Source organism: Palaemon carinicauda, unplaced genomic scaffold, assembly GCF_036898095.1.
Source record: "Palaemon carinicauda isolate YSFRI2023 unplaced genomic scaffold, ASM3689809v2 scaffold439, whole genome shotgun sequence".
NCBI lineage: Eukaryota > Metazoa > Arthropoda > Malacostraca > Decapoda > Palaemonidae > Palaemon > Palaemon carinicauda.
Genome location: NW_027171694.1, coordinates 26,137 through 35,000, shown reverse-complemented (window position 1 = coordinate 35,000; position 8,864 = coordinate 26,137). Strand labels below are relative to the sequence as shown.

The following is an 8,864-nucleotide window of genomic DNA, read 5'->3' as shown; positions in this document are numbered from 1 at the left end:
CCCATAGAAGAGCGGGCTCAAGTAAAAGAAAATGGTACGACTTTCCATTTAGAGAAAACCTATTTTAAGGATAACTATATTATATTTAATAACCATGAATTTTTTGTTTTGTTTTGTTTTGTTATAGAATCACCTTAGCAAATTTATGAGTTAATGCCTCTAGGGATATTACCTTCCATAACTTGTATAATTTTACGATGTGAAATTAGTAAGATATACTTGAGAATAGTAAAACTGTCACCATAAACTGAAAGTAGATAGTATCTTAAAATCTTAATATACAATGAAACCTTAAAATCTAGGATTGATAGTTTTCGCTGTCTGGTTGTGATGTTGGCAGATTCCAGAAAGATTTCACCTTTTTTGCAATAAATATTCAAATCTATTTCTACTTGATCATCAGGTAACAATTCTAAGCCTGAAAATATGTTTTGGCACTATAACAGTCCTTTTTACTACTTGTGTTATCTTAGTTTTTCAATGTCATATCTGAGAATTATAAGTTAGGTTTCATTACTTTTCCTGATCTTCAACTTAGTGTCTCAAGTATCTAGTAGTGACTTTTCACATTGATAAATGGTCAAGTTGGTTGCTATATTTTCCGCATATCTGTGTTCAAGCAATGTGTTCCCTAATATCAGTTCGTGAGAAAAAGAATAAGAATGAAAAACCTTCTTGCTGATATGGAGTGCCATGCTCTCTCCCAGAATGTAGAAACCACGTTCCTCCATCTAAGTCTTTTTTTTTTCGAATACAGTCAAGTCTTCTTTCAGTGAATACACATATCCAGGCCATAAATCACAAGAACTGACAAAGGCTGCTCTAATTTGCCATCTTAGTTCAATTTTGGACACTAAGTTTCCATGATGTTAAGCTTTACTCTGGATTTTTAAACTTAAGATCTTTATTTATTTATCGTGAGATACTTCGCACCATTCTCCCACTTGAAAGGGTTGCACTGGACCAAGGGACATTTCTACCATCTGAGAGTTCACTAAAGGTCACTGATCTTTCTCCCTCTACCTTGCTGGAAACCTCAAGAGTTATGCGCTTTTACGAGTAAAGAAAGAATTAAGAGTTTGCATATAAATACACACACACACACATTGTCGAGTAATGGTTTTCACATTTTATATTCCATGAACTCTGTTTCTTTTAAAAATATATTTGATTGTTAATTTTTAAGTTTCCTTGTTTAATTTTTAATATAAAGATATAACATGAAAAATTTTATCAACTTAAATTATATCTACAAACTGAAACATACAAAATTAACAAACTTCGTGTATAACACCAGGAACTTCTATAATAATATAAAGGTCTATTGAAGATCTTGCGAGTGTAATCATGATAAGGAAAAGTACTGTAAGTGATTACAGTCTGACGAAGAATCACTTGTATCTAAGGATGAAATAAGATCCAATGACCAAGAGTCTAAGGTCTAGGACCAATAATGAAGAAGACTGACCAAGGTCTAAGGAGTTCTGCAAAATATAAACATATTTACAACAACAAACTTGATATAATATAAAAGTTCTTGACTGCAGAAAATGCACAATGAAGTAAAACTTTATTCTAACCTTATTGTTTATACATTATAAACTATCAAACACTCGCAGGTTAACATATGACATTTCCAATACACAAACAATCTTCATTAGTTATACAGTATACCCTTATAAACACTAAATCACTTTAACACACGACATTATATAATACACTAATACATAGAACAATTTGAATAAAGGAGTCCTTTCAGTACTTACTGTTACGGATGGCTAGGTGTCAAGTAGTGATAAGAGAAATGCTGGGGACTTTCCATGTTGGAAAAAAAAAAAAGGAGTTCAACCAAATAAACAAAGTAATAACTTCTTTAGTCCATGGAGTAAAAACATATACAAGAGATGGCAGCACAGCATTCCTCGACACACACAAATAATCTATATGTATATGTTGTTATGCCATTGGTAACAATGCTGAATTTGTCTAAAGAGAGTGTGCGATGATAAGATGTGATATATAATAAAGGAGACAAAAACTAAAGGAAAACTTGACCTAACTTATATTTGAATAAGACTTATATGTAGAAATAATTTATATATATCTAGGTTTATCTTTAAATATTCAAATCACCACATCAGAAAACTTGATGCATAACTCCTAATCAAATAAAGTAATGACATAAAAACCAATTCCTGTGGGAGCAAATTACGAAATACTTGGAGATAATTGAATTTAACCTTTACAGTTACACAGACTCTGTGGATCTACTCTTAAAAAAAAAAAAAAACAACAACTTAAAACTATTAAAGTATAGCAGCAATAACAAAATGCAAACAATAACAGTTCAATACAATTACATAAATTTCATTAAAGTACATATTGAACACAAAGAGACAAATATCATGATGCATCTTAACTTGTCCCTCCCCTTAAGGGGAGACAACATGTACATCCAAATAACAAACTAATAGACTAGAATTTTTGTATACAGAAGCAAAAGTCAACATTTGGGAGGGATGTCGGCAATGAGGTTTAATATTGCCTTTGATATGCAATACCCCAATGTTATACTGCTGCAGGACCAAGGCCCATAGAGTTAATTTTGAAGTTTTTTTTAATTTCACTTACAAAAGGCAATGGATTACGGTAAAAAAAAAAACTATACAAGAGATGGATTATCTATTAATTTTATATATATGAAATAATTAGATGATTTTTATACGAATCAATATTTTTCAAGAGCATGAAGGAGAGCCCAAGCTTCCTTTTCCACTGTACTCTAGGAACTGAGGCGGCTTCACTTTATTTAAATAAGAAATCTGGTGTACAGTAGTACATTATCGTCACTGGTCCGCATCAAAACTGCTCCTTCAGCCACATCACTAGCTTCTCCTTTGATAAACAGCTTGTCCGATTCAGATTCCTTCAAAACGAAGACTTCAAGACAAAACTTTGATAGCTTCAAAGGCACGTCTATGATCTGTCCACTGGCATCAGTCTTAGGGCGGACGATATTAATCAGAGGTACAGCAACTTCTGAAGAGTTCGGACAGAACCTCATAATAATATCTGTACAGCCTTGTTTATAGGAGTAGGCAATAATGTGATGCAAGCAACTGTCATACTTGGGTGCAATCATTCCGCTCCCGACATCCATGACCCAAGTTACAAAACTTTTCCCAATAGTAGTTTTCTGCCAAGTCTTCTCTAAGGCCAAGAAACAGGTCTCATTCTTTTAATGTTCATTCCAAGTACTATCGTGGACCAATGTCATCAAAGGTAACATTTCTCATCTGAAACAGAACATTAAAGATGTTAAGGCTTCAACAGCATTTGTCATTTCAAAGGGAAGAGTAGTATTGAAATTAATTACAGATATGATCCAGGCAGAAGCTTTCTTAGCATTTTCTGTCAAGGGTACTTTACATTATCATTTTGACAAAAAGTTGAAAATTAAGAATTTACAATAGCAATAATGAAAAATCTTATCAAAGGATAGTGGCGTTAATGGTGGCATATTCCTGGAAGATTTAAATATTTTTTTTCCGAGGGTAAAACCTACGCGACCCCAACAAGTAATGATGCAATAGGCTTGACTTTCTATCTTTATGCTAGTCATGGCAAGTAGTAAATTAATATTAACATAATATACTGTAGTATTTTTTTGACATACCTTTTATTCGAAGAGCTGCTATGTCTTAAGTAATCAGGTATCACTCTGAAATCAGAACAAAAATAAATTGTTGTGCCATAAACATCCTTTTCAAAAAGTGCTTAAATGGATATGAATTTTATCAGTAAAACTTGAATATTGTATTTCCTAAAATTAAGGTTTCCTTACAGTACAACAAGAAGTATTTCATATTAGAATTAATTATATAAATCAGTTAAACAATCTTATAATAATTAGAAATAACAATTTAATAACCCTGGATAGGTAATGTTATTTCACCACCTTGGATAGGTTTTGATGGGTCGATTTTAACCCGGTCCAAACAAATTCATTAAAAATTAATTTGTAAGCCAATTCAATACCTTCTTAAATAAAAAAAAAAGATTCAAAGAATGTTCTAATATAAAAAAAAGAATAGATAAAAGCTATGTACAAAATAAACATTTTTTACAAATAAATTAAAAAAAAGTATAAAAAATTACCACAAAAATATTCACCTAAAATCTAAATAAGAAAATAAACAAACTATTTTAAGCACTTATTCTACGATAATTGAGCACTCTTTGGTAAGATCCAGGGTGGAAGGGGGTGGGGGGGGGGGGGGGAGTTGGAGGATCAACAAGGTATCTCTTCCTAAAATGAGAAAAAACTAAATGTTTTTTGGGGCCAAAAAAATATCAATACTCTTTTCAACATTTATTTTCGGTAGGTAAATAATAGTTGTTGAATTTTTTACAGAATATCGTATTACCTTGCAATAAAAATGTGTTAAAAGGTCAAAATGGCTGCCAACCACACTACCTTGTGAGGCCAGACCTGTTACCTGAAAGGGAGAAAGATATGTCAATATCAGCTAAGTATTTACTTATATAATTGTTAGAGGATTTGCATAGAAATATTATGGTAGATAGTATGAAGTTTATAGATTATTTAGCATTTAAAAATAGAATAATGATCATAATTAAATTATTATATAGGTACAAACTTACAAAAACCTGAAAAATAATAAACTATTTTATAAAAACATAGGGGGCAGAAGACATTCACAAACACTTTACAACAAACCTACTTTTTTATACGCGCCTAAAACCTACTACACATTCGATAATTATATAAAAACTTTGATATTTCACAACTTACCTTAACCAGGCTTTCAGAATTACCTTACAGAAATGTGCTATGAACCTGACCACTATACAGCAATTTGTACCTCAAGATATACTTCTATGCAATCAAGTTTTTTACCCCCAAAATACCTGACACATTAAGACCTACCTAAATACCATCAAGTCCAAAGTTCTATAAAGTCATTTGACTTAAGATTGCAAAATGTATTTCATCTAAAGATAACCAACAAAAAAAGTACCACTTAATCTACTGTACAGTATCACTATTCCTGTATTATCCCCCTTTGCATTTTTAGAGCCATTGATACTAATGTAATATGTTGAAACTATTTCAACCGCAGGAAATATTATCATTAAGTTCTAAAGGTGCTTTTCCCTTTCAGTACAAGCAGGAGACTTTAAACCAATGGTGTTATGGTCATAGTTAGCCATGCTTATAAAATTTTGTAGTGTATTGAAGCACACCATGTATGAAGCATGTTGCCACTGTCTCACCACGATGAGGTCATGACCTTTGAGACAGGGGGGACGTCCACAACAAGATCAGTACCATGCACCCACCTCCATGTGTTGCGAGCACATGTTGGGAGCACATGTCACCAACACTTGAGCGTCTCTGGAACCCCAAACCAGAGCGGATCAAAGTAGGAACAATCAAGAGGTTTGTGATCACCCCAAGATTGAGACTACCCAGACAACCGAAACCTTATGTTGAGGGGGTTCTAAGTCCCTCGCTATAAGATAACGGAACCGTTTACTAGCCGGTTTCTGGCGAAATGACTTTCGCCAGAAACCGGATGTTCCAATACGCCTTTAACACTGTAACCAACCCGTGACAGAGTCACAGAAGTAAGCCAGGAATCAGCGTGATCCGCGCATAAGCGCTATGATGTGCCTTTACACCTCACTGAGCCCAGACAGGCTCAGCCAGGAATCAGCACATTAGGTCACAGGTCAGCTAGGAATCGGCATACTTTTGCAAGTCTTTCCTTTCAGCCTAACTGACCCGGACACCATCACGCCTTTAACACTGTAACCAACCCGTGACAGAGTCACAGAAGTAAGCCAGGAATCAGCGTGAATCGCGCATAAGCGCTATGATGTGCCTTTACACCTCACTGAGCCCAGACAGGCTCAGCCAGGAATCAGCACATTAGGTCACAGAGGTCAGCTAGGAATCGGCATACTTTTGCAAGTCTTTCCTTTAAGCCTAACTGACCCGGACCTTGGAGATAAAAAGTGGGAAGTAAAGTAATAAGTGATATAGACTCTTAGAGAATGTTAGTAAAGGATTTGGTTAAAGTCTCCTGCAATTGATCATTAGCATACCTTCATAATCTAGCAATGATACCTAACTCAGTATATCTAATTCGTTGCTTTGACTGTTGCTTCCTTTCTATATAGAGGACTACTTTTTGACTATCACTGTCAATACTTTCTTTACATATATCACCGTCTACTTTGGGTCCTTATGTCTATTTTCTTCCTCAGAGGACTAGGCTACTATGTCAATATATTTAACTTTTCTTCCATGAAGGGCTACTCTGGGCAGTACAGTCACCTGTTTTCTTTTCATTAATTAAAGACTGAAATCAAAATACCCTATAAAGTTGAAAAAACTTTGCCAATATTGAAGACTGCTGAATAAAGTTCTATTATTAATCAATGAAAGTTTGCCTGCCTACATCACAAACTGTCTAGGAAGATAGAATCATAGAATGACCATAAATTACTAGTCTTATGTTCTGATAATCCAGCGAGAACACTTGAAAAAAAATGCTAAATTTAAAAAAAAAAAAGTGAAAAATTAAAAACTTGCAGCAGGAGACACATCCCGGGCAGCAGCAGAGACAGCGCGGACAGCAGCAAAGACATCACAAGCAGCAGAAGAGACAGCACACGCAGCAGGAGTGACTAGTTTTCTAACATTGAACAGCCGCACTCTGGAGCCTTTTACGATACCTAGCAACAGCCTTCACAGCCGAGCTAGCAGAGGGAGAAGGCAGGCATGGATCTTGTGGGTTACTGGTGGAAGATTGGTGATGTCATGGCAAGTAGTAAATTAATATTAACATAATATACTGTAGTATTTTTTTGACATACCTTTTATTCGAAGAGCTGCTATGTCTTTTAAGTAATCAGGTATCACTGAAATCAGAACAAAAATAAAATGTTGTGCTATAAACATCCTTTTCAAAAAGTGCTTAAATGGATATGAATTTTATCAGTAAAACTTGAATATTGTATTTCCTAAAATTAAGGTTTCCTTACAGTACAACAAGAAGTATTTCATATTAGAATTAATTATACAAATCAATTAAACAATCTTATAATAATTAGAAATAACAATTTAATAACCCTGGATAGGTAATGTTATTTCACCACCTTAGATAGGTTTTGATGGGTCGATTTTAACCCGGTCCAAACAAATTCATTAAAAATTAATTTGTAAGCCAATTCAATACCTTCTTAAATAAAAAAAAAAAGATTCAAAGAATGTTCTAATATAAAAAAAAGAATAGATAAAAGCTATGTACAAAATAAACATTTTTTACAAATAAATTAAAAAAAAGTATAAAAAATTACCACAAAAATATTCACCTAAAATCTAAATAAGAAAATAAACAAACTATTTTAAGCACTTATTCTACGATAATTGAGCACTCTTTGGTAAGATCCAGGGTGGAAGGGGGTGGGGGGGGGGGGGGGAGTTGGAGGATCAACAAGGTATCTCTTCCTAAAATGAGAAAAAACTAAATGTTTTTTGGGGCCAAAAAAATATCAATACTCTTTTCAACATTTATTTTCGGTAGGTAAATAATAGTTGTTGAATTTTTTACAGAATATCGTATTACCTTGCAATAAAAATGTGTTAAAAGGTCAAAATGGCTGCCAACCACACTACCTTGTGAGGCCAGACCTGTTACCTGAAAGGGAGAAAGATATGTCAATATCAGCTAAGTATTTACTTATATAATTGTTAGAGGATTTGCATAGAAATATTATGGTAGATAGTATGAAGTTTATAGATTATTTAGCATTTAAAAATAGAATAATGATCATAATTAAATTATTATATTGGTACAAACTTACAAAAACCTGAAAAATAATAAACTATTTTATAAAAACATAGGGGGCAGAAGACATTCACAAACACTTTACAACAAACCTACTTTTTTATACGCGCCTAAAACCTACTACACATTCGATAATTATATAAAAACTTTGATATTTCACAACTTACCTTAACCAGGCTTTCAGAATTACCTTACAGAAATGTGCTATGAACCTGACCACTATACAGCAATTTGTACCTCAAGATATACTTCTATGCAATCAAGTTTTTTACCCCCAAAATACCTGACACATTAAGACCTACCTAAATACCATCAAGTCCAAAGTTCTATAAAGTCATTTGACTTAAGATTGCAAAATGTATTTCATCTAAAGATAACCAACAAAAAAAGTACCACTTAATCTACTGTATCACTATTCCTGTATTATCCCCCTTTGCATTTTTAGAGCCATTGATACTAATGTAATATGTTGAAACTATTTCAACCGCAGGAAATATTATCATTAAGTTCTAAAGGTGCTTTTCCCTTTCAGTACAAGCAGGAGACTTTAAACCAATGGTGTTATGGTCATAGTTAGCCATGCTTATAAAATTTTGTAGTGTATTGAAGCACACCATGTATGAAGCATGTTGCCACTGTCTCACCACGATGAGGTCATGACCTTTGAGACAGGGGGGACGTCCACAACAAGATCAGTACCATGCACCCACCTCCATGTGTTGCGAGCACATGTTGGGAGCACATGTCACCAACACTTGAGCGTCTCTGGAACCCCAAACCAGAGCGGATCAAAGTAGTAACAATCAAGAGGTTTGTGATCACCCCAAGATTGAGACTACCCCGACAACCGAAACCTTATGTTGAGGGGGTTCTAAGTCCCTCGCTATAAGATAACGGAACCGTTTACTAGCCGGTTTCTGGCGAAATGACTTTCGCCAGAAACCGGATGTTCCAATACGCCTTTAACACTGTAACCAACCCGTG

At 34.1% G+C, this 8,864-nt stretch overlaps 1 long non-coding RNA gene across 1 annotated transcript; it reads right to left on the bottom strand.

The window, feature by feature from the left end:
- Positions 1 to 3,141: 3,141 nt before the first annotated feature.
- LOC137636908 (uncharacterized) lies at positions 3,142 to 4,095 on the bottom strand. Its single transcript, XR_011043287.1, has 2 exons — positions 3,677 to 4,095; positions 3,142 to 3,296 (listed from the first exon to the last, which is right to left on the bottom strand). It is a non-coding gene; the product is annotated as an uncharacterized lncRNA (long non-coding RNA).
- Between the last annotated feature and the right edge of the window lie 4,769 nt (positions 4,096 to 8,864).